Source organism: Rutidosis leptorrhynchoides, chromosome 8, assembly GCF_046630445.1.
Source record: "Rutidosis leptorrhynchoides isolate AG116_Rl617_1_P2 chromosome 8, CSIRO_AGI_Rlap_v1, whole genome shotgun sequence".
NCBI lineage: Eukaryota > Viridiplantae > Streptophyta > Magnoliopsida > Asterales > Asteraceae > Rutidosis > Rutidosis leptorrhynchoides.
The window spans coordinates 128,065,323-128,091,799 of NC_092340.1; the positions used below are offsets into that span (position 1 = coordinate 128,065,323).

Genomic DNA, 26,477 nt, shown 5'->3' on the forward strand with positions numbered 1-26,477 from the left:
ACTATATGGTTTTTGACGAATTGAACTTCCTACGCAATGTTTGTATACTACGAAGACTCCAGATGACGAAAACATAGTTTTGGACTTCGATAGATTTTTTGGACATACCACAAGGACTCCCAATGCAATTTTATCCTAAAATATTCTTTAGTGTTTATTCAAGAAAACACTAAATCATCTGTTATATTGTTCAAATTCGTTACATCAATTGCCACTCATGCATACGAATCGATATGCTTGCTACTAAACTTATGGTTGCTATTAAAGTTAGGTTCTTTGTTTGTTAAATTGGTTATTAAAAGTAAGATTTATTAGAAAAACATGTATGCCATCACACATGATTTGCATGCTCCGTTAGTTAACTATATGGTTTTTGACGAATTGAACTTCCTACGCAATGTTTGTATACTACGAAGACTCCAGATGACGAAAACATAGTTTTGGACTTCGATAGATTTTTTGGACATACCACAAGGACTCCCAATGCAATTTTATCCTAAAATATTCTTTATTCAAGAAAACACTAAATCAGTCAAATACATCCACCAAACGAACAATTATCCATCAGTTACAACTTACAACTCACAGCCTTCGTTATACGCAAACCAAATTATTTACAGACTGAAAGTCTTTTATCGAAGCAAAAGGTTTTTGGTTTTATAGAGTCTTTTTTGTTGCTTACTTAACGATGTGGGATGGATATAATATTAGATTTAGGTGCATGTTTTTTGTCCTTTACACATTAGATAGATGATGTGAATGACCAGTAGCTATGTAGAACTGAATGTACCCCAATGATATATATATATATATATATATATATATATATATATATATATATATATATATATATATATATATATATATATATATATAAATAACAATGCAAGTGTAGTGCTAGTGTAGCGATTTTGAAACAAAACATTAATCTCGTAAACTCTTTGTTATAGGGTCGATGATTCTATTCCTTTTCCTATTTATATAATTTTCTTTTGTAGTTGTATGGATTAAATATAGTTTGTGCAATTATCTCCATTTAAATATAGTTTTATCAAATACATTTTAACACTTCATTTTGAATCCTACTCTTTGTCTATCCAATGTTAGCTCAAAATTTCGTATCAAACTCCATATGATTTGTTTGCTTCTTCTTTAATTTAATTTTTTCTGTAAGACCCTAATATTTATTAAACAGAGATGTATATAGATTACATGAAGTGTGGGTGACATGTGTATTTAAACAGAGGTTAGAGAGTGATCTGAGCTTGGTGCGCTCAGCGCACACATAGGGGTGCGCCTGGCGCACTCTTCACTGTAGCCGGATTCTGTTCTTTTAATCAGATATTTTGAAGGGCTTTTTGGTAATTTCACTTGTGGACGAGTTTAAGGCCAGTAGGTCAGATCTTGGGGTGTTATTCACTCCATTTCCAACAACCTTATCCTATCCACTTCAATTTTAGAGAGAGAAAGTGAAATTCTTGTGTGAGAAAGCTCAAGCAAAGGAAGAAGGAGCTAGTTTTGAGTCTTGGCTCGAGTTATAAAGTTGTTCATCTCCTCTCTAGCTACGCTTTGGTTGTGGTGGTATGTTCTAACTTTGATTTTTCTATTTTAATTTGTATAAGGGATAGGGTTTGGGTTAGTGATGAACATAAACCCCATATTTGGTGATTTTAGGTGTTCTTGGGTAAGATTGAGTCATGAAGACTCAATAGTAACTAACCTAGGGTTTCAAAGTGTTAATTGAGATTTATGAGCCTAAATGGGTTAGTTAATTACTAGCACACCTAGATGTTTAGTAAATGGGTGTATGTGGGTTTGTGAATGACCCGAAATGGGTGTGTTGATCTTAAAGTGGTCAAGTGGGTGATAATTGACCTAATTGAAATAGATGGGTATGAAACACCCAAATTATGTATTAATTAGTGTTATTAGACCTAAATCACTAGCTTTTAGTGATATGTGGTGGTTTTGACCTTAATGGTCAGTTTCGGTGAAAATGGGGCATTTAATGCATTAAGTCATTAAATGCACATGTGTAAGTTGTTGGCTTTTAGCCCAACTAGTTTGTGTGTTGATCGAGTGCTTATGGTATTAGGTACTTTGCTTTGTGGCTTGCGGAAGTTAAAATCGTCACCGAATCGTTAAGGTGAGTGGAATAAGTATACATGTATGTATATAATGTATTTATTTGTAGGGACATATATGTGTTATCCTAGTTAGTGATATATGTCGTTGTACACTAACGGTTTCTAAGAACGGATATGTGTTGTCCGAGTTAGTGATATATGTTGTTGTACACTAACGACTTTTATGAACGGATATGTGTTGTCCTAGTTAGTGATATATGTTGTTGTACACTAACGACTTTTATGAACGGATATGTGTTGTCCTAGTTAGTGATATATGTCGTTGTACACTAACGGTTTTATGAACGGATATGTGTTGTCGTTCCGCCAAGGGTTAGTGATATATGTTGTTGTACGCTAACGGTTGTTATGAACACCGATGGGAAATTCGAGTATCATTCCTTTTTACGATTGGTTAACCATGGTTGTGTGAATTTTTGTACTAGCGTATTAAATTGTGAATTATATGCTTTTGGAATCGCTAGCTTATTATGATTGCGGATATTGGTATATGCATAATGTTTGCATAGTTGTCAAATTGCTAGCTTGTATGCGGTATTATGTAAGTGATTGCAAGTAAGTAGGTTATATATATGTATGTATAATTATTGCATTCACTAAGCTTTGCTTACCCTCTCGTTGTTTACCTTTTTATAGGATCGAGCGTTGACAAGGGTAAGGGCGCACGGTTGGATTAGAGATTACCGCTTGTTTGATAGGGGACGCTTTTGGATGTATTAGCTTTTGAAGTTCGACCGAGAGTTGGGTAGTTTAACCCCCAAACATCATGTTCTAGTGTCGTTTGGAATTTAAACTATTCGGTTGAAACTTATACGTTTGTACGAAACTCTTATTACGGCATATGTGGGAACGGTTTCGTAAAACTTATTTTATGATTAAATCGTGCGAGTTTTAACTATTATATCATGTTGTGAAAAGCGTTTCGTCCAAATATGTTGGGAAGTGGGAGATCATTAATTGAAAATTTACAAAATCGGACAGAAGCTGTTTGGGCCTGTGCGCGCCGCGCACCCTAGGGTGGTGCGCGTGGCGCACTCTTCTGACAAAAAAAAAATATTTTATTTCGCGTATTCGGTTGGTTATTGGTTTGGGTTGTTACAAGTGGTATCAGAGCATGGTCTAAGGGATTTAGGCGACTTGAGATAGGTGTCTAGACTTAGACTTATTTGTGTATGCGCTTTATGCGGGACTTGTAGGAGACGGGTCAGACCGGGCGTTGGTTAGTGCTTAGGTTTATGTGAACTAACCTTGCGCTAATTGTTTCGTGTTGTGTTTATGCAATCATCAAGCGAGATGGACGTTATACTAGCGAATTAATGCGACGTGCTCGCGTAACAATGATTAGCTACCATTGTTACGGGTTCAAATCGTGTCAAATAAGCAATGTACGACGACTGTTGAGCAAGATGGGGTAGTGTGGTGTATATGTATATACATATGTGTTAAGTCCTTTCGTTTCGTTGTTTAATCTTTTCCGTTTTATAGAATGAAGATGATAAATGGACACGACACCAATGACGGAAGTACGAGTGAGGACATTGAGTTCACGGCCAAAGTTGAGGCCATCTTTAAACGTCAAAAGGCAGAGTTTCTCGAAGACGTTAAGAAGATGTTTCTAGATACGATCGACGAGCAACTAGTTAATGTGGTTAGGGAACAAGTTAAGCTTGTTCTACAAGAGGATAATGTGGGGAGACGGGACTTCTTTTATAAGAATTTCAAGGACTCTCATCCTCCCAACTTCGATGGTGAACGGGACTCACTTAAGAGTGCCCGTTGGATCTCCGATATGGAGGGGGCTTTTCGTACATGTGAATGCCCTCTCGATATAAAGACGAGATATGGTTGTAGCATGTTAAGAGGTGATGCTAAATTGTGGTGGGACGCGAAGATCCAACTTTATGGCGAAGAACAATGCATGGAATTCACTTGGGATGAATTCAAGAAGGAGTTTTTCGACGAATACCGAACTTCGGCCGATCTTACAAGGCTTAAGGACGAGTTACGTTCCTTGAGGCAAGGGTCGATGGATTTGAACACTCTCAAATCCGTTTTCTTGTCAAAGACCCAATTTTTCCCGGAGTATGTCGGAATGATAAAATGTTGAATGAAGATTTTTACCGAATCTTAACGATAATTATCAAGAAAAGATTAGTGTAAGTGTGTTAAAAAGCTTTGATGAATTGTTCAACATGGCAAAGGGTTTTGAGGAGCTCATTTTGAGAAAGAGTGGCTTTACTTTCGACAAAAGAAAGTTTGAGGGTTCGAGTCATTCGAACTTTTCAAACAAGAATAGCAAGAAGGGCTCCGAAAGCGTTGGTAGTGTGAAGAGGAGAAATTTCGGTGGTCACGTGGTCACTTGCTACAATTGTGGGCACAAAGGTCACATCTCTCGTGATTGCCCGAAATTATCATCTACACCCAAGCTCACTTGTTATAATTGTGGTAAAGAAGGGCACAAGAGGCCGGAATGTCCCGATTTGAATAATGACCATGTTAAGAAGTTAGAGAAGGCGGCGGGTACGGCTAGGGGTCGCAATTACTTAATGACCAATGATGAGGCCAAGCAATCCAATGAAGTCGTCTCAGGTACTTTCATGGTTAACTCTAATCCAGCACTGATACTTTTTGATAGTGGTGCTAATTTGTCCTTTGTGTCTCCTCGATTTGTGCCTAAGTTAAATAAACCGCTAGCTAAGTTAAGTCATCCGGTAGAAGTCGAAATAGCGGACAGTAAAACGGTGCTAGGGGTTAATGTTTGTAAAAATTGTAATGTTGTGTTTGGTACCGAAACTTTTTGAAATCGATCTCATTCCGATGACTTTGGGTGATTTTGATATTGTCATTGGTATGGATTGGCTCGATCGTTATAGAGCCGATATTGCATGCCATGAAAAATCTATTCGTGTGAAGACCCCAAGTTGGGGAGAGTTAATTATTCATTGCGATAAGCGTAGAAGACTTGTGCCGATATGCACTTTTGCACGGGTACGCCGTTTCCTTGTTAGTGGTGGCATGGCTTTTCTTGCCCATGTTATTGATTCTAGTGATGAGCCACTGCCTATTCGTGAAATTCCGGTGGTTAATGAATTTGAAGACGTTTTTCCGGATGAGGTACCGGGTGTTCCGGCGGAAAGACAAGTTGAATTTCGCATTGAGTTAGTTCCGGGGGCCACCCCCATTGCTAAAACTCCTTATCGTTTAGCGCCGACGGAAATGAAAGAGTTGTTAAATCAAACCCAAGAGTTACTTGAGAAGGGTTTTATTCGACCGAGTGCTTCGCCATGGGGCGCTCCAGTTTTATTCGTGAAGAAGAAGGATGGTAGTATGCGGATGTGCATCGATTATCGGGAGTTGAACAAAGTGACAATCAAGAATCGTTATCCATTGCCTAGGATTGATGATTTGTTTGACCAACTCCAAGGTGCAACATATTTCTCTAAAATTGACCTACGGTCTGACTATCACCAAATACGGCTCCGTGAGGAAGATATTGAGAAAACGGCTTTTCGAACGCGTTATGGGCATTTTGAGTTTGTGGTAATGCCTTTTGGTCTTACGAATGCACCAGTGGCATTCATGGATCTTATGAACCGAGTGTGCCAACCTATGTCAGACAAGTCGGTAATTGTGTTCATTAACGACATACTTGTCTATTCGAAGAGTATGAAGGAACATGAACATCATTTGCGGAGTGTGTTAAAGACGTTGCGGAAGGAGAAGTTGTATGCTAAATTCTCCAAATGTGAATTTTGGCTAAGGGAAGTTCAATTCCTTGTCTATTTAAGTAGAGACGGTGAAGAGTTGGGGACAACCGACTACGTCTACGAAAATCTGAAGTTTTCTCAGATTGGCCGGTTATTATCGTCGGTTTATCCAAGACTTTTCTAAGATTGATTCCCCATTGACGAAGTTGACGAGAAAGAACACGAGATTTAATTGGGAGAACGAGCAAGAAATTGCTTTTCAATTGTTAAAAGAAAAGTTGTGTCGAGCACCGGTGTTAGTATTGCCGGAAGGGGTGGAAGACATGACGGTTTATTGTGATGCTTCTTTAAATGGGCTCGGGTGTGTTCTAATGAAAAGGGGTAAAGTTATCGCTTATGCCTCTCGACAATTAAAGGAACACGAAACGAGATATCCAACTCATGATCTTGAGTTGGCGGTGGTTGTGCATGCGTTAAAAATTTGGCGCCACTACTTGTATGGTGTCAAGTGTATGATTTATTCGGATTACAAGAGTTTGAAACACCTTTTCGATCAACGAGATTTGAATTATCTTCAACGTAGATGGATGGACTTGGTAAAAGATTATGATTGTGAAATACTTTATCATCCGGGTAAGGCGAATGTGGTCGCGGATGCGTTAAGTCGAAAGAGTCAACATTCGGTGATACGAGTAGGATCGTTACGTATGATTATTACTAACGATTTTCTTGTAAAGCTTGGAGAGACTCAAATCGAAGCTTTTGTTAACAATAAGCATGAGGAACGAATTGTGGGACAAGCAGAGTTTATTACCTTAGGTCCGCATGGTTTGTTATCTTTTCAAGGAAGGGTGTGGGTGCCTAAAATGGGTGATTATCGACGAGTGCTACTTGATGAAGCACATAAGTCGAAGTATTCCGTTCATCCGGGCACGACGAAAATGTATCTTGATTTGAGGAAGGAGTATTGGTGGCCGGGCATGAAACGTGATGTTGTTAAGTATGTTGAATAATGCGTCACGTGTTTGCAAGTTAAAGCCGAACACTAAAAGCCGTATGGTACGTTACAACCGTTAGAAATTTCGAAATATAAATGGGAGCACATTACCATGGATTTCATCACAAAGTTACCAAAGACGGCGAGAACCCAATTTGACTCGATTTGGGTAATAGTTGATCGATTGACGAAGAGCGCTTTGTTTCTTCCCATTCGGGAAGCGATATCGTCAGAAACTTTGGCTAAGTTGTTTATCAAGGAGGTGATATCGAGACACGGGGTTCCTATATCTATTATTTCGGATCGAGATACCCGTTTCACATCTCGGTTTTGGGAGAAGTTTCATGAAGATATGGGTACACAACTGAAATTGAGCACGGCGTATCATCCTCAAACGGACGGTCAAACCGAACGTATGAATCAAACTTTGGAGGATATGTTACGGGCATGTATTATCGATTTCGGTGGTAGTTGGGATGAGCACTTGCCCTTGGTGGAATTCTCGTACAACAATAGTTATCATACTAGTGTCGGGATGCCACCTTACGAGATGCTTTATGGGCGGAGGTGCCGAACTCCGATTTGTTGGGGTGAAGTTGGCCAAAGAGAAATCGGGAGTACCGATTTGGTTTTAGAGATGAATAGCAAGATTGATATGATTCGGACTCATTTGTAAAAGGCCCAAGATAGACAAAAATCTTATGCCGATAAGCGTAGACAACAAATTGAGTTCCAAGACGGCGACATGGTGATGCTTAAAGTTTCGCCATGGAAAGGTGTTATTCGGCTTCGAAAACGGGGAAAGTTAGCTCCTCGGTTTATTGGTCCATTTAAGATTTTAGCTCGTGTTGGTGAAGTTGCGTATTGCTTGGAATTACCCGAAGAGCTTGCGGGGATCCATAATACATTTCACGTTTCCCATCTCCGTAAGTGTCTTGCGGATGATTCTTCTTGGATGCCTCTAGACGAAATCGAATTAAACAACAAGTTAGAGTATGTTGAGGAACCGATTGCTATACTCGATGAGAAGGTCAAACGGTTGAGGAATAAAGAGATGAGAACTTATAAAGTTCAATGGCGTCGTAGTAAAGGTTCCGAGTTTACTTGGAAGCCCGAAGAGTTCGTATTGATTTACCTTCCCTCTTGTCATGCGGCTTGGATCGCGAGGACGTGCTCCGATTCAAGTGGGGGAGAGTTTTAAGACCCTAATATTTATTAAACAGAGATGTATATAGAGTACATGAAGTGTGGGTGACATGTGTATTTAAACAATGGTTAGAGAGTGATCTGAGCTTGGTGCGCTTAGCGCACACATAGGGGTGCACCTGGCGCACTCTTCACTGTAGCCGAATTCTGTTCTTTTAATCAGATATTTTGAAGGGCTTTTTGGTAATTTCACTCGTGGACGAGTTTAAGGCCAGGTCAGATCTTGGGGTGTCATTCACTCCATTTCCAACAACCTTATCCTATCCACTTTAATTTTAGAGAGAGAAAGTGAAATTCTTGTGTGAGAAAGCTCAAGCAAAGGAAGAAGGAGCTAGTTTTGAGTCTTGGCTCGAGTTATAAAGTTGTTCATCTCCTCTCTAGCTACGTTTTGGTTGTGGTGGTATGTTCTAACTTTTATTTCTCTATTTTAATTTGTATAAGGGTTAGGGTTTGGGTTAGTGATGAACATAAAACCCATATTTGGTGATTTTGGGTGTTCTTGGGTAAGATTGAGTCATGAAGGCTCAATAGTAACTGATATAATGCGAGGTGTATACGATATACTATTATTTTTACTACGAAATACAACGAAATATAATACAAGTTTTATTTAATTTACGGATGGATATACCTAAACCTTGCTACAACACTTATAGGCAGTGTACCTAATCGTAGAGTAGTGTAGTTTTTATTAAGTCCGGTTCGTTCCACAGAGAGCTAGCTGAGTTTAACGCTATATTTTCAACAACTATATTTATATAAAATATATATAATTATATATAGTAATATTATTATAAAAGGAGGTTTTTACCATTTAATGACCGGTTTGTCTAATTTAAATAAAGCGTAAAGATAAATGACGATAATATAAATGATAGAATTTAAATTGCGATAAAGTAAATTGCAGTAATTAAAATGACAGTAAATAAAGGTACGATGAAATATGAAATAAAAGTATTATGCTTATTTAAACTTCCGTAATCATGATGTTTGACGTTTTGATTTTAATTTATTACCCTGGGTTAATTGTCCTTTGTCCTGGATTATTTGATACCTATTTGGTTTTTGTCCATAATAGTCCATCGGTCATAATTATAAAATGCTCGTCAAATTAACCTTATTCCCGAAGTCAAATATTCCAACTAATTAGGGATTCGAACTGTAACAAGGTTTTAATACTTTGTTTAATGATTACACCAGGTTATCGACTGCGTGTAATCCAAGGTTTTATTACTTTGTTAACAAATACACCAATTATCCTTGTATGTAATCCACCCCTGTTTTAATGAGATATGAATATTAATTTACCCACTTGATCAGAATGAATAATCAATTACCCAACCCGAATAATTAATTAAATGATCATAAAAGATGTCGTATAAACGTCACTAAATAGAACATACATAATCATTTTAATAATTATTAGATTAACTAATTTGAAGATAGGTTTGACAGATTCTAATGAGTTGTCATTCGATTAGACAATACCCCCTATCTATTAATAGTCAATAGTCCAATGTCCACAAGTGTCGGTCTTTTGTCCAAACCTTAATTATGGTACAAAATCCAATAACCCCATCTTAATATTTTAGTCCAACATCATGATTACTTCGGCTCAAATAAGTATAATAATAACTTAGTTACGAGACATTAATTTAAAAAGGAAGAACATAGCTTACAATGGTGATTAATTGCGTAGCGTTATCCGGACAGAGTTCCGAATTTAAAACCCGTAAAACATTTCTTACAATAACCCAACTAAACCATAATTTATTTTTATTCTTAAATTAAAATTATAATATAAATATATTACATAGAGAAGAGAGATTGATTTTTTGTGTCATTTTTCGTTCGACGGAAGCCTGGCTTTTATAGGCATAATTCCTGATTCTGATGCCCATGCGAGTGCATGGGTTTTTAGTGCAAATCTCATGCACTTGCATGAGCTCATGCACTCGCATGGGTTTTATGCCTATTTCCCATGCGATCGCATGGCCGTCAGATCCAGCTCACATATTTTTTGTTTTCTAGCTTGTCGACATATTTATTAAATATATATATAATATATATAATATATATTAATTATATATATATATATATATATATATATATATATATATATATATATATATATATATATATTATATTATATTCTTGTGCATAGTTGACTCGTAATTTTAAGACCGTTGACTCGCGCATTGATGCTCGGTTTATGTCTCGGCTCCGGATTTTCGAACGTCCTTTCGTACGCGCAGATATCTTGTACTTTGCGTTCCGCGGCTTGTACTCTTGTAATTTTTAGACGTTTCTCATCAATAAATGGAACCACTTGAATTATATCTTTTACATTTGAGCTTTTTGGTCATTTGCGTCTTCAAATCGTCGTTTTCTTCTTTTGTCTTCGCACTTATTTATTTAAACGAATATTACATAAAAATAGAACAATTGCAACTAAAAGCTTTACATATTGGAAGGATATTGTGCCTAAATATATGTTCATTTGGAGCACTATCAAAGATCTCCACACTTGAGCGTTGCTTGTCCTCAAGCAATACATAACTTTGAAATAAAATCACACTTCACTCAAATCACTTTTTTTTATTCTCACACTTTATACATAAGTGATTTTGATACAACGGTATACACAATGATAGTAACGATGTGGTTTACAGTCCCACATGACTATGAAAATTTAGATCCTTTTAGGAAATTGGATCTTTATGAAAACATTTGATCTTTTGAAAATTCATTCTAGCTTTTACCCTAGATAAGTTTTCCGGAATAACCCTTCACCGGTGTTTACAAAATGTTTTTGTGGGTTTTCTGGGTTTTAGATTTTAAAATTTTAGTTCAAAACTTGCGGTTTTGTGTCACCCACTTGCTAACCTTGTCTTAGGAAAGCAACACGTCCAGTATACTTGTTCCATATATTACCTTTCGATAAACTACCGTCCGGTTGTAAAGGAAAGCGTTGAACAAGCAACTGTTAAGGCAATGTCCCGTGACATGCTTTTGTTCATGGTCTAAAACGTGTCGGATGCAATTACTATCCATTGTAGGAACAATAGTAAAGATCACCCTATAATTTTTTGGTCTGGCATAAGGTCCTGTCTTCGACCATGCTATGCAACCACCGTTCTTATGGTTGACACCCGAATTGGTTCAGGTGACCTAATGAATTCCAGGTGAATTCCTAGGATTTTACGTTCAATGGTAATGAACGCATTGAAAATGGGTTTTCAGAAAACAAATCGGTTTGTAATTTTGATCAAAATATTTTCTCGTTCAAGCTCGAGTTTAGATATCATTGAATTCCATGAGTTTGTAATTCTCAATCTTTAAAGTCAATCTCAAGGATTGAGTAATATCAGGCTTAAAAGCTGATTTTTAATCTTTTAAGGAGATTATCCTTTCTGGGGGTCTGATTCATTAGTCTTATCAAGCTAATTTGCACGGCACCCTCCCCATTTTACGATACAGATCCTCTCATGGTTAGGATAAGTCTGACCACTTGGCGACCCTGTTTGATGCTGAGGTCCGTGGATTTCCTGCTGATTTTAGAGATGATTTTTCTAGATTTTTTGTCAACCTACAGCTGGTCTGGACGACAACTTCATGACCTTATTCAAGAAGCGCGTGTCTTTTTCGGAAGACTTTACTTCCTTTTAATGATGGAACTGATTCATCGTGTAGATCCATCTATTCTTTCAAAGGTATTACAATAAATCGGGTAAAACTGATTATTATCGTCCAAAACAAAAGTACCTGCAATAATCATGTACAAAATATGTGATATATCTTTTAAAGAACTTGGTAAATTTTTCCCACACTTAGCTTTTATTTATTCTTTTCTTTGCCTTTTTATTCTCCTTTATTCCATTTTAAATGAATTCAAGCGTTTTGGGTTGTTTCTCCATTTATGTTCTCTCCGAGGTAACAATAATTTCGGCATTAACACATAGTTTTATCGTTCATAAATATGTATAAACATGATTTTGAATTCATTTTATTGAAAATTTTTCAAATTTTCACAAAATTTGGCAATTAAACTAATTATAAACCCGAGAGAATTTATAACCCTTCCCCACACTTGAAATCATGCAATGCCCTCATTTGCATGAAATCAGACTATAATTATAAATTCATGAGGGTGATTAGTGTAGAAAAGTGATTAAGAATACCGAGTTTGCAAACATATTATTTTATATCACATTTGATATTTTGCGTCTTGTCGTCAAAATTAGTATCTTTGCTGAACTTAATGTCAGTCTTTGAAAGTGCGATGTTTTACCCTGTTTTGTACATAAGATAAACTACAAACATACATAATATTTTTATTATATTTTTTTTTATAAAACCTTTATTTATTAAAACAATTTAAATGAATAATTTTTTTTTTTAAATTTTGTTTCCTTTTACTTTAGGTAGTTTCGGTACGTTTACCTAGTCCGTCCCTCTAAAAAATTTAAAATTTGTCGTTAAAGTGATTGTTTTAAAAGCAAAGATTTTTGGGTTTTTTTTTTTGGTATACTTTAGATCAATAAAATTAAAAATAATGATAACAAAATTTTTCGCCCCGCCCTCGGGTAAAGCAATTTCGGTTCCATGACCTAGTCTTCAACTTACGATGAATTTTAGAAATCATTTTTTAAACTTAATGAAATAAAGTAATTTTTATTTTATTTTTTTAAAATCACACAAAAATTAAATTTAAAAATGCGTATAAATTTAATATAAAACCTACAAAACAAAAATTCAGAATGGGGGGAAGAAAACTAGTTCTTTAGTGTCTGCTAGTGGAAAAGACCAATCGGATTCCATTCTCGGAACTACACGAGAACAGAACAACTAACTCTAAATAACGTTTTCTTTTTAGAACATTTGAATCTCCCCACACTTAGGTGGCTGTGGTTTTGAAATTGTGATTAACTTCATCGTTAATTTTGTTTGGACCATAATCAACTTGCATATCTGTGACTTTTGCTTTAAGCCATTGGTCGGATTCCTGTGTAATTTCCACAAATTCAACTAGTTTCGCCTTTTCTTTAGGTGATAGATTGGATACTAACCGGTTACATAACTTAAAGTTTCCCTTGGTTCTAGCATCGCGAATCCGTTTAATAAGTTTGTTCATTGAACTGTTAATAACGGGGTCATTTAATTTCGCATCAACAACGGGGTTCTTTGTTATCAGGTCATCATTAGGTGTTACTTCATCTTCCCCACACTTAGGCATTTTATTATTGTTAAGCACTACCGTTGGAGTTGGTAAAACAATATGGTTCTTACCAATCGTTTTTATCGGTTCAATGGTTTTGGTTGGTGGAGATTTAGACTTTCGACTCACAAAGGTGATCGATTTTTCACCATCACTAAGTGTCATTCTACCCTCTCTTACATCAAATAACGCCCCGGTGGACGCTAAGAATGGTCGGCCTAAAATTAGAGGAATGTTTGAGTCCTCTTCTATGTCAATGACGATAAATTCGACTAAAAAGGTTAAATTACCCACTTGAACGGGTAGGTTGTCAGCAATTCCAACTGGGTGCTTAATGGTTTGATCAAAGAGTCGAACACTCATCTATGTTGGACTTAACTCACCTACTCCTAATATCTTATATAATGAAAGAGGCATAACACTCACACTTGCACCTAAATTTGTGTAACAACCCAAATCCGTTTAACCAAAAACGGAGTTCATTTTTTTTTATTAGTTAGGTCTCATTAATATAATACATTTTCAACTCTGTTTTAATCGAAACATAGCATCATAATGATACGTTTAACAATCTATCATGACCCTTGGCACACAAATTACACTTTACAAAATCATTTGTAATAATGACCCGATCAAAAGAAATACGGGTTAAGACTCAATAACCCAACCCAATACCAAGAGCATAATCCCGGGGACTACCAAATCTCCCATCCGCGTCCAAATATCCAAAAGCTACCCCGTCGAGCCCAAGCGCTCCTAAGCATCTAGTCTACAACTAGCTAGCTTCATAATCACAATACCTGTAAAAAGGTAAACAACGAGAGGGGTAAGCATAAAGCTTAGTGAATGCAATAATTATACATATACATATATAATATACCTACTTGCAAACACTTACACAAATACCTCATACACGCTAGCAATTTACATGGCATACCATCGCAAAGTATATCGCTAAATCTCCAAGACCACAAGCTAGCACAAACAATAGCATATATAACTAGAACAATATAATATGCTACACTACAACACATAACTATGGTTAAACAATAGTACAAGGAATGGTACTTCGAATTTCTCATTGGTGTTCCCAACAACCGTTAGTGCACAACAAATTATGACACTAACCCCGGAGTGGTATCGATCGCCCAAACTTTAAACCCACCCGTCACGTGTAATGTGGTATCGAACGCCCGAACTTTAAACCCACACTACATGCCCACACACATATATGACATGGCATCGAACGCCCGAACTTAAACCCATATCATATATTGACCCGATGTGGTATCGACAGCCCGAACTTAAACCCACATCGAATCTCGTACAAGTAAATACATTATATACACATATGCATAATCATTCCACTCACCTCGTGAACTCGAGCATTACAAACCATGCGCGAAATCTTCACCACATGCAACCGAGCAAGATTTTACCTATAATACGCATATAGGTATACACATAATCAACATACAACCCCATTTGGACTCTTGACCCGCCCAAATGAACAACAAGTGAAAAATACACCCTTTTGCACTTTTAACGCTACCCGAAGGTCCAAAACTAACGAGACTAGTTCCCGCGTTCCCAAAATACCCAAATATGTCAACTTTAACCTCTAAACGCATACTAGCCGGTATTTTACACAAAACCCATTTCATGGTTGACCAAGTTTGACTTTATTGCTAAAACACCAAATTTTAAACTAAAATCACTTCTCGCGAGTAATTACATCAAAAGCATCATTTAACACTTAACAAAAGCGTTTAACATCCAATTAATTCAAATTAGTGTCATCCTCAATTTTGACCCAATTCCAATTGCTCATTTTGACCAAAGTCATAAAACGCCCCAAAATCACTAACGACTAGTGATTATATTTCCAAGACAACCACTAACACTTAAATCAAATATTTACCTACTTGATTTACCAAAACTTGACTTAAAGCTCATTTTGACACATAAATCCTAATCTTGACCCATTTCAAAATTAGTCAACTCAAATACACCCAAAAGGGTTCCAACGCTTCCAAAATCACTAAACTAAGTGATTACACCCAAAACCAAAGCCTAATCATGGTCAAAACGTCAATCAACCCAAAACCCGCCATGTATCAAAAATAACTAGTTTCCATAACCTACTTCATCATCTAAATGGGTTTTACAACTAAAAAGCTAAAAACCTAACTTGAATATCAAATCATAAAGATGAATTTCGGAGTTAGAACTTACCATCACTATCACAACGTAGCCGTGAATGAGGAGAACAACTTTAACTCTTGAGACCCGACCCGAATCACTCTTCTTCATCCCCGATTCGAGCTTTCTCTCTCTAAACCCTTTACTCTCTCTCTAGGGTTTGGGGTGTGAGTGAGAGGGAAGAAATGAGAAGGAAATGAGGTTTAGATAAGATTGGGATCAATTTTATGGCCAAAGACCCGTCCATATATGAAATACCAACTTTGCCCCTCATTTAACTCATTAAAAGGCTGAAAAGTACCAGATCGTGCCTATTGTCGCGCCACGGAGCAAATTTGTCGCGCCGTGGCCCAAAGGGTGATTTTAGATCACTTTTTTAAGCTTTCTGACCCTCAAAATAGGCATTTGACGCGACGAGGCCATTCTGGTCGCGCCGTGACAATTGTCTGTTTCATCCGAACTTCAGCAAACTTGTTTTGGCCATAACTTTTTGACCGTAACTCCATTTTTGATGAATCAAATATCGTTGGAAACGTAATAAGATTTTCTTTCCAATGGTAAGGATTTAAAACATCAACACAAACTTTATTTGGGGTCGAAAAGGTACGTACACACCTTGTGACTCCAAACAACGTCCAGTTTTCTTCGACGTTCGAGCAAGCAATACGTACATGTCTCGTACACTTCATACACGCATCGTACACCATAAATACATTATGTACAATAAATATTTGGGTCTTACAACTCTCCCCCACTTAAACTCGATCACGTCCTCGCGATCTTCGTCACTTAACCCATCCGGACCTACATCCTATGGTCCTTCGACGTACTTTTGAACTCGAAGTCTACGAAATTTCCCGCAATGCGAAGATCTTACACCGCACTTAAGCGACCCTTCCGATGAATCACCCCCTTTCAACTTAATCTCCATCCGTGATTTACCAAATCCACGAATCCGAGCACTAGAAACTTGCTCAATCCCTCACATCGGGAAGAACTCAACCAATCTCGTACCGAGATATCACCCCTTTGGTGTACCCTTCACAGGTACAATGCCAAGAGTAACCACGTTCCACAATAAGGTCAACATCCAAAACCACGAAGATCGAGTAAAAGTAAATCCTTACGGATAACACTTACCACTTAACATCCCTTCAAGTTCTCCCGTCTACAACTCGCAACAAGCTACATCCTTAACTATATCACCCAACGCGATCTACTAGGTCCACTACGTTGTGACCCAAGTCTTGCATTAATCCAAATCGAGAAGGATTCATGCCGCGTTAAAACTTAGTGCTTCACCGGTTCATAAACGTACACTCAACCGTTCAATCATGAATGTTCTCCGATTCAAGAACCAACTCCCCTCGTCTCCACAACCGGGTCATTCCTTCAACGAAGAAATTTTGGTATCACCAACTAATCACACTAGGGATACAAACTTTCCCATGAATGGATCCGCACACGACCTTCCGTCTCTGAATTAATCCAGGACGACAATAATACACCACAAGTTAGACAAAACATCAACACTCGACACAGGGTTTCTCCCCTAAACCCAACAACACATCCATACAATACGGCTTCCTAGCACTAGCATGGAAACTATTTGTGTACTAGAATCCCGTCAATAGCGAATTATCATCCCAACAATTCGTAATTCGTCACGCGACCTCTAAAAATATTCACCAATGTCAGGTGAATCCTCCGATCTAGACCGTCCGTTAAGGATGGTTTCGGCATTTCAATGCGGCTAACGGGTCGCATCACTAGGGAATGCACCCTCGCAAACAAACAAAACCCGCGTGTCTCTATGTGAGACAATCAGAAATAGAACTCCCCGCCTCACAATCATCCATAAAGTGGAATAATCCACCGAAAATATCCACAATCACGTTTCCCGAAAGGGAAAATACAGTATCCATACCAAAATCTAACTCGTACCTACTCAACAGCACTATCCGGGTTTCGCACCAGCCCAATTTTACATCACGAGAGCACCCGCAATGACAGTTACATTCTCTCACGTCCGTGATCTCAAACTTTACACTTGGTCTCATACCGTACTTGGTACTGCACGACCGCCTTATACAAGAAGACTTACGCTTCACTTGATCTAACACCACCTGAGATTCCTCGGCAGTAAAAACTCCCCCACTTAGTATTCATCTTCACATTCTCACCGCCAAGATGATAACATCCCGCAGAATTACCATTTCGCAACACACGCGATCATTCTCATCATTGATCGTAAACACCGAATCACTGCAAATTCACTTTAGGCTCTCAGAGCCGTCATACAAAATTACCAGAGATGTCGTACACGCAACGACTTCGCACCTTCATACCACAAATCACAATCGACTGCCTTAACCGTTCGCAAATCGAACTCCACCAAAGTCCCACATGCGTCTCTATGCCTAAGCATACGACACTCCGATAAATCATTCGTGCATCTCAGTCGAGATCACCCGACCTTCTACGCAACGAACCATTATCAACAATTGCTCACTCTCATGGGGAAGAGTGACCAATCCGACACAATAATTGCATCGACCGCAATATCAACGCTTCATCATAACCTTCGACCTAATCGACCATTAAGCCCATCACCGGCTCACCGGTCATCCTTACTTGTCCATCACATAAGAACAACAAGATTCGCTCATCTGCCACTTCATAAGAAGTATTTACTGCATTGCTCCTAAACTTCGACCTTCGCAACCGTCGAATTACTATCACCCGTCGATCACTATTTAAAATCTTCGATGCTTCCAAAGGGTATCTCACAGGCACCCTAAGCACAAAGTGATCACACCATCACCGGAGTTGAACATTACACTAGCAGGTATAAGAAGGCACCTGACGCCGTGTCATGCAGACTCCCACCACAATCAACCGAATTTTTAGAAACCCGATCTTTAGGTTCCATACACCCGATGTCACCCATCTCTCAATAATAATGACCCGCAGTCATACCTACCAGGCAAACCTTACGGTTTATCGTCTTATCGAAAATTCCTAGCGATCACACGCTACTCGCAATTGTCCACAAGGCCAAATGATATAGCCTCACGAAACCCTTCATCTAACACTAAAGAGATGCTTGGAAACGCCAAGTCTTACACTCTTTCGCACATCGACACGACCACATCATCAAGGGGTATTCCGTTAGGAATGTTACTCTAGAATCCACTACGCGCTAACACACTACGCAATAACCGTCATACGGGTCCCACTCCCAGGAGTTTAACGACCCGAAGACTCCTCGATTTCACCAATTCCAAGGCGACTCACAACAAGAATCCTAACACGATTATCTAACCACACTCTACCGAGTGTAACTCAAAACTACAATCATTGGACTTATTGCATTCCATTACGGAATTCAAGTCTTCGCCGCACACACGCACACGTTAATCGGTCATCCTAGTTACGATAGGTAATTAAAACCAATAACATTCTCAACAGTACACCCACTACTTAGGGTGACTAAGCACGCGCCAAACTCGTGAGTTGCTCACTCACCTTAGCTAACCGAATCCAGCGTAACACTTCCCGACTCGTAAAGAACTCGACGTGACAACAAGCACATCACTCGAGGCCACTATATCCTAGGAACCAATAAAAGATTCCTAACACGTCCCGTTCTACCCCAACCATGCCACGTTTCCTCCGTTCGGTACTTGTCACGTCATGATTGTTGTCAAAATACACTTTCGTAATAATGGTGATCAGTCACTATTACAAATGCGTACCTTACCATTTTCATATGGTCATGCAAGGTACTTTCCCAGACTGATGCAACATTCACACAAAATAACACGCGATAACTCCTAGTACTCGAATGACCCAAGTCCTTACCGTGAACTTGATCACTCAAACCACCAAACATGCGAATCTCTCCAATAGATTCGTCCCTAGGACACCGCACCAAAAGATACCTGTATATATACACCAATATACAATAATAATAAACGTACACAAGTATACCACAACAACAAGTCAACCTACAACCTAGGTGACTATCACTAAAACAACGTCCAAGTTTGCCTACTTACATTAGGCACTAGCGATCTAAGGCACTAATTTACACGGGAAATAGTGTCCCACAAAATTCCACATTGGACAAGCACAAGTCCTAGTTAGTCACCTACTCTAAGGCACTAACAAATCTCAATCCGACCCGTAATCCTACAAGTCCCGCAATTAACTCACTACTATCAATAAGTCTAAGACTGGGCACCTATTCCAAGGTCACCTAATTCTCTTAGACCATGCTCTGATACCACTTGTAACAACCTAAATCCGTTTAACCAAAAACGGAGTACATTTTTTTTTTATTTATTAGTTAGGTCCCATTAATATAATACATTTTCAACTCTGTTTTAATCGAAACATAACATCATAATGATACGTTTAACAATCTATCATGACCCTTGGCACATAAATTACACTTTACAAAATCATTTGTAATAATGACCCGATCACAAGAAATACGGGTTAAGACTCAATAACCCAACCCAATACCAAGAGCATAATCTCGGGGACTACCAAATCCCTCATCCACGTCCAAATATTCAAAAGCTACCCCGTCGAGCCCAAGCGCTCCTAAGCATCTAGTCTACAACTAGCTAGCTTCATAATCACAATACCTGTAAAAAGGTAAACAACGAGAGGGGTAAGCATAAAGCTTAGTGAATGCAATAATTATACATATACATATATAATATATCTACTTGCAAACACTTACACAAATACCTCATACACGCTAGCAATTTACATGGCATACCATCGCAAAGTATATCGCTAAATCTCCAAGACCACAAGCTAGCACAAACAATAGCATATATAACTCGAACAATATAATATGCTACACTACAACACATAACCATGGTTAACCAATAGTACAAGGAATGGTACTTCGAATTTCTCATTGGTGTTCCCAACAACCGTTAGTGCACAACAAATTATGACACTAACCCCGGAGTGGTATCGATCGCCCGAACTTTAAACCCACCCGTCACGTGTAATGTGGTATCGAACGCCCAAACTTTAAACCCACACTACATGCCCACACACATATATGACATGACATCGAACGCCCGAACTTAAACCCATATCATATATTGACCCAATGTGGTATCGATCGCCCAAACTTAAACCCACATCGAATCTCGTACAAGTAAATACATTATATACACATATGCATAATCATTCCACTCACCTCGTGAACTCGAGCATTACAAACCATGCGCAAAATCTTCATCAAACGCAACCGAGCAAGATTTTACCTATAATACACATATAGGTATACACATAATCAACATACAACCCCATTTGGACTCTTGACCCGCCCAAATGAACAACACGTGCAAAATACATCCTTTTGCACTTTTAACGCTACCCGAAGGTCCAAAACTAACGAGACTAGTTCCCGCGTTCCCGAAATACCCAAATATGTCAACTTTAACCTCTAAACGCATACTAGCTCGTATTTTACACAAAACCCATTCCATGGTTGACCAAGTTTGACTTTATTGCTAAAACACCAAATTTTAACCTAAAATCACTTCTCGCGAGTAATTACATCAAAAGCATCATTTAACACTTAACAAAAGCGTTTAACATCCAATTAATCCAAATTAGTGTCATCCTCAATTTTGACCCAATTCCAATTGCTCATTTTGACCAAAGTCATAAAACGCCCCAAAATCACTAACGACTAGTGATTATATTTCCAAGACAACCACTAACACTTAAATCAAGTATTTACCTACTTGATTTACCAAAACTTGACTTAAAACCCATTTTGACACATAAACCCTAATCTTGACCCATTTCAAAATTAGTCAACTCAAATACACCCAAAAGGGTTCCAACGCTTCCAAAATCACTAAACTAAGTGATTACACCCAAAACCAAAGCCTAATCATGGTCAAAACGTCAATCAACCCAAAACTCGCCATGTATAAAAAATAACTAGTTTCCATAACCCACTTCATCATCTAAATGGGTTTTACAACTAAAAAGCTAAAAACCCTAACTTGAATATCAAATCATAAAGATGAATTTCGGAGTTAGAACTTACCATCACTATCACAATGTAGCCGTGAATGAGGAGAACAACTTTAACTCTTGAGACCACCCGAATCACTCTTCTTCATCCCCGATTCGAGCTTTCTCTCTCTAAACCCTTTACTCTCTCTCTAGGGTTTGGGGTGTGAGTGGGAGGGAAGAAATGAGAAGGAAATGAGGTTTAGATAAGATTGAGATCAATTTTATGGCCAAAGGCCCGTCCATATGTGAAATACCAACTTTGCCCCTCATTTAACTCATTAAAAGGCTGAAAAGTACCAGATCGTGCCTATTGTCGCGCCGCGGAGCAAATTTGTCGCGCCGTGGCCCAAAGGGTGATTCAAGATCACTTTTTTTTAAGCTTTTTGACCCTCAAAATAGGCATTTGTCATGCCATGGCCATTCTGGTCGCGCCGTGACAATTGCCTGTTTCATCCGAACTTCAGCAAACTTGTTTTGGCCATAACTTTTGACCGTAACTCCGTTTTTGATGAATCAAATATTGTTGGAAACGTAATAAGATTTTATTTCCAATGGTAAGGCTTTAAAACATCAACACAAACTTTATTTAGGGTCAAAAAGGTACGTACACACCTTGTTACTCCAAACAACGTCCAGTTTTCTTCGACGTTCGAGCAAGCAACACATACATGTCTCGTACACTTCATACACGCATCGTACACCATAAATACATTATGTACAATAAATATTTGGGTCTTACAATTTGCTAGTGCATCGTACATGACACAATCACTAAGTAGACAAGGAACAATAAATTCACCCGGATCACCCACCCTGGGTGGAGGTTTTGGTGGAACTGTCTTCACCGAGTTTATCTTTACGGTTTTTATTTCTTGTACTTTCTTATTCTTCTTCTTCTTTCCAGAGGTATCACAAACTTTATTACCTATTACTTGCTCATACTCAACTCCTTTTCTTGGAAACGGGATGGGTGGTCTGTATGGTGCCACCACTGGCTTTACATACTCGGGTGGTGGTGGTGTTGTAACTTCTTCATTGTTACTCACATATAAAACCTTCCCATCTTCTGATGCTGGTTTTTCAGAATTCGTTGATACCATATTAACATTCTCATTCCGAGGATTTACTTCAGTATCACTCGGTAGCTTTCCTTGTTCCCTCTCACTCATCATGCTAGTAAGAGTACCTACATGTTTTTCTAGATTTAAAATGGAAGCTTGTTGAGTTCTTAATGATTGATCAAACCTCTCATTTGTTTGGGTTTGAGATGTTATAAATTGTGTTTGAGATCCATTAGCTTTGCCATCATTTCTTCCAGATTTAGCTTTTTATCTTCGGTTTGTTGTGGTGGTTTATACAAACCAGGTCTTTGTTGATTGAAAGTGTTGTTTTGAGTTGGTTGGTTATTCAGACCTTGTTGGTTGTACGAGTTATTGTTGGGTCCATTTGGATTGTAAAGAATGTTTTGATTTCGATTGAAGTTTGGGCTTGGCGGTTGATAATTATTTTGATAATTATTTCCCGGCCTTTGGTTCATGTAGGAAACATTCTCACGTTGTTCCATCGTTTGTTCAACATTACAATCTTTCGTTAAGTGTGGTCCACCGCATTGTTCACAACTGATTCGTATTGCATGAATATCTTTATTCATCTTTTCCATTCGTCTCTCGAAAGCATCCATTTTTGCGGAAACGGAATCAAAGTCATGGCTAGAATCGGCTCTAGCCGCTTTAGATGATTGAAATATATCTTTTTCTTGATGCCACTCATGTGAGTGGGATGCTGTGTTATCAATGATTTTGTGAGCTTCAGTTGCGGTTTTCTTCATAATGGAACCACCAGCTGTTATGTCGATGTCTTTTCGCGTAGCAACGTCGCATCCTTGGTAGAATATTTGTACTATTTGATAAGTGTCTAAACCGTGCTGAGGACATCCTCTCAACAACTTTTCGAATCTTGTCCAAGCCTCATATAATGTTTCATTTGGCTTTTGTGCGAACGTAACAATTTCTCCTTGAAGTCTTACAGCTTTAGATGCCGGAAAGAATTGTTTAAAAAAATTTTCAACTAAGACATCCCATGTGTCAATCGCCCCTTCAGGTAACGATTCTAACCAATCTTTGGCTTCACCCTTTAAAGTCCAGGGAAACAACATGAGATAGATCTGTTCATCCTCAACTTCTCGGATTTTAAATAGAGTACAGATCCTATTAAAGGTTCGAAGATGTTCGTTTGGATCTTCCTTCGACGTACCACTATATTGGCATTGATTAGTTACCATGTGTAGGATTTGTCCTTTGATTTCATAATCTGGCACATTAATGTCTGGCTTAATAATGGCGTGACCTTGGCCCGTACGTGTGGCTCTCATTCGATCTTCCATACTTAGAGGTTTCGTTACTTCCATAATTGAAATTGTTGAATACGAATCACTAGAGGATTCTGATTTAACAGTTTGTGGTTCAGGAGGAATGATTAGTCGTTCAAGATCTCTGAATTGTCCTTGAATATCCTTCGAGTTTTCAATTTTGAAGTCAGGTTCAAAAAAATGGATTATCGGAAATTTAAATTGGAGTACTTGGTTGACTAGATGACGATTCTAAAGAAAAATCAACGACAATATTGGCTAAATGTCTTGATCGAGTTACAGGTGGTGAACGTATGAAAGGTGGTGAACGTTTTGCTCGGTGCATTCACTGAATATCCTATTAGTTATAAAAGATATAAATTATATAAGTTATCAAATTAATAGACTTTTGCCCACGTTTCGAATAGCCAATAGATGCAGCAGGTAGCCAGGACCCTTTAAATCGGAAGCCCACAACTCGCCACTAATAAATCCAACTATTACTACGAACCAGAAAATTTTAGATGTCTATCAATTTAACCGCTTAAAATAATTTTTCGTTTTGAAATTTTAGAGAAGAAATAGAAAATTCTATGTCCTAAAAACTAGAGCGTCGAGAAATAAGAAAGAAAAAGAGCGCGTCGTAAAAGGTCGAAAAATAAGCGTCGAAAAATAAAAGTCAAAAAATAATAATAAAATGCAGCGTCGAAACTTAAAAGTCTAAAAACTAAAAATTAAAACTTATGTCTAAAGGTATTAAAGCTTAAAGGAATTATATATCCAAAACGGCAATTACTTAAAAAGGCACTAAAATTTTAAAACGGCGTCGCAAAATTCTAAAGCGCCTAAATCTTAATCTAAAGAAAAAAAAACACTTAAGGGATTTTACGAAAAAATCTTAAAATCTAGAAATAAAAATTAACTACGGTAAAATACTAATCTTAAAACTAATTACGAATGAAAAATATACAAATTACGAATTAAACGATTAAAATATACAATTTATAAAAAGAGACAAAAATTGATAAAATTACATATTTTTATAAAAATATTATTTTTATATTATTATTTTATAAAAGTATTAATTTATATATTAATAAAACTAATTATAACTTAAAAATACAAAATAAATAAAACTAAAACTAATTAATATAATAATTAACCCTAATTAGGGTTTAATAATAATAATAATAAATAACCCTAATTTAAACCCTAAACCGTACCAGCTCTGGGATCAGACCTGTCAGACAGGCTCATGCGATCGCATGAGTCTTCTGTTATGAGGCCATGCGGTCGCATGGACTGTGGATCCAGGACATAAGTTGGGCTGCTACAGTGTTCGGCCCAGTTCGTTTTAATTATATATATTTTTTCATATTTTAATTTTTACAAAATAATAAAAACAAACTTATATTAAAAAAAACTAAAAATAAAATAAAAATACTTTTTAATTTAATATATTTTAAACGAAATCTTAAAAATATTTATATTTTTATATATTTTTTTCTTTTTATTATTTTTAACACTTATTATAAATACAAAATATTTATATGAAATAAGAAATAATATATTTTTACAAAAATATATTTTTACTAAAATATAGCGTAAAAATATAGCGTTTCGCCGAGTCCCCGGCAGCGGCGCCAAAAACTTGATGTTATGCGAGGTGTATACGAAATACTATTATTTTTACTACGAAATACAACGAAATATAATACAAGTTTTATTTAATTTACGGATGGATATACCTAAACCTTGCTACAACACTTATAGGCAGTGTACCTAATCGTAGAGTAGTGTAGTTTTTAGTAAGTCTGGTTCGTTCCACAGGGAGTTAGCTGAGTTTAACGCTATATTTTTCACAACTATATTTATATAAAATATATATAATTATATATAGTAATATTATTATAAAATGGGGTTTTTACCGTTTAATGACCGGTTTGTCGAATTTAAATAAAGCGAAAAGATAAATGACGATAATATAAATGATAGAATTTAAATTGCGATAAAGTAAATTGCAGTAATTAAAATGACAGTAAATAAAGGTACGATGAAATATGAAATAAAAGTATTATGCTTATTTAAGCTTCCGTAATCATGATGTTTGACGTTTTGATTTTAATTTATTACCCTGGGTTAATTGTCCTTTGTCCTGGATTATTTGATACCTATTTGGTTTTTGTCCATAATAGTCCATCGGTCATAATTATAAAATGCTCGTCAAATTAACCTTATTCCCGAAGTCAAATATTCCAACTAATTAGGGATTCGAACTGTAACAAGGTTTTAATACTTTGTTTAATGATTACACCAGGTTATCGACTGCTTGTAATCCAAGGTTTTATTACTTTGTTAGCAATTACACCAATTATCCTTGTATGTAATCCACCCCTGTTTTAATGAGATATGAATATTAATTTACCCACTTGATCAGAATGAATAATCAATTACCCAACCCGAATAATTAATTAAATGATCATAAAAGATGTCGTATAAACGTCACTAAATAGAACATACATAATCATTTTAATAATTATTAGATTAACTAATTTGAAGATAGGTTCGACAGAGTCTAATGAGTTGTCATTCG

The 26,477-nt window shown here is 37.2% G+C and overlaps 1 non-coding gene across 1 annotated transcript; it reads left to right on the top strand.

Moving 5' to 3' along the window:
• Positions 1 to 23,453: 23,453 nt before the first annotated feature.
• LOC139865387 (small nucleolar RNA R71) lies at positions 23,454 to 23,560 on the top strand. Its single transcript, XR_011764910.1, has one exon. It is a non-coding gene; the product is annotated as a small nucleolar RNA R71 (small nucleolar RNA).
• The last annotated feature ends 2,917 nt before the right edge of the window (positions 23,561 to 26,477 follow it).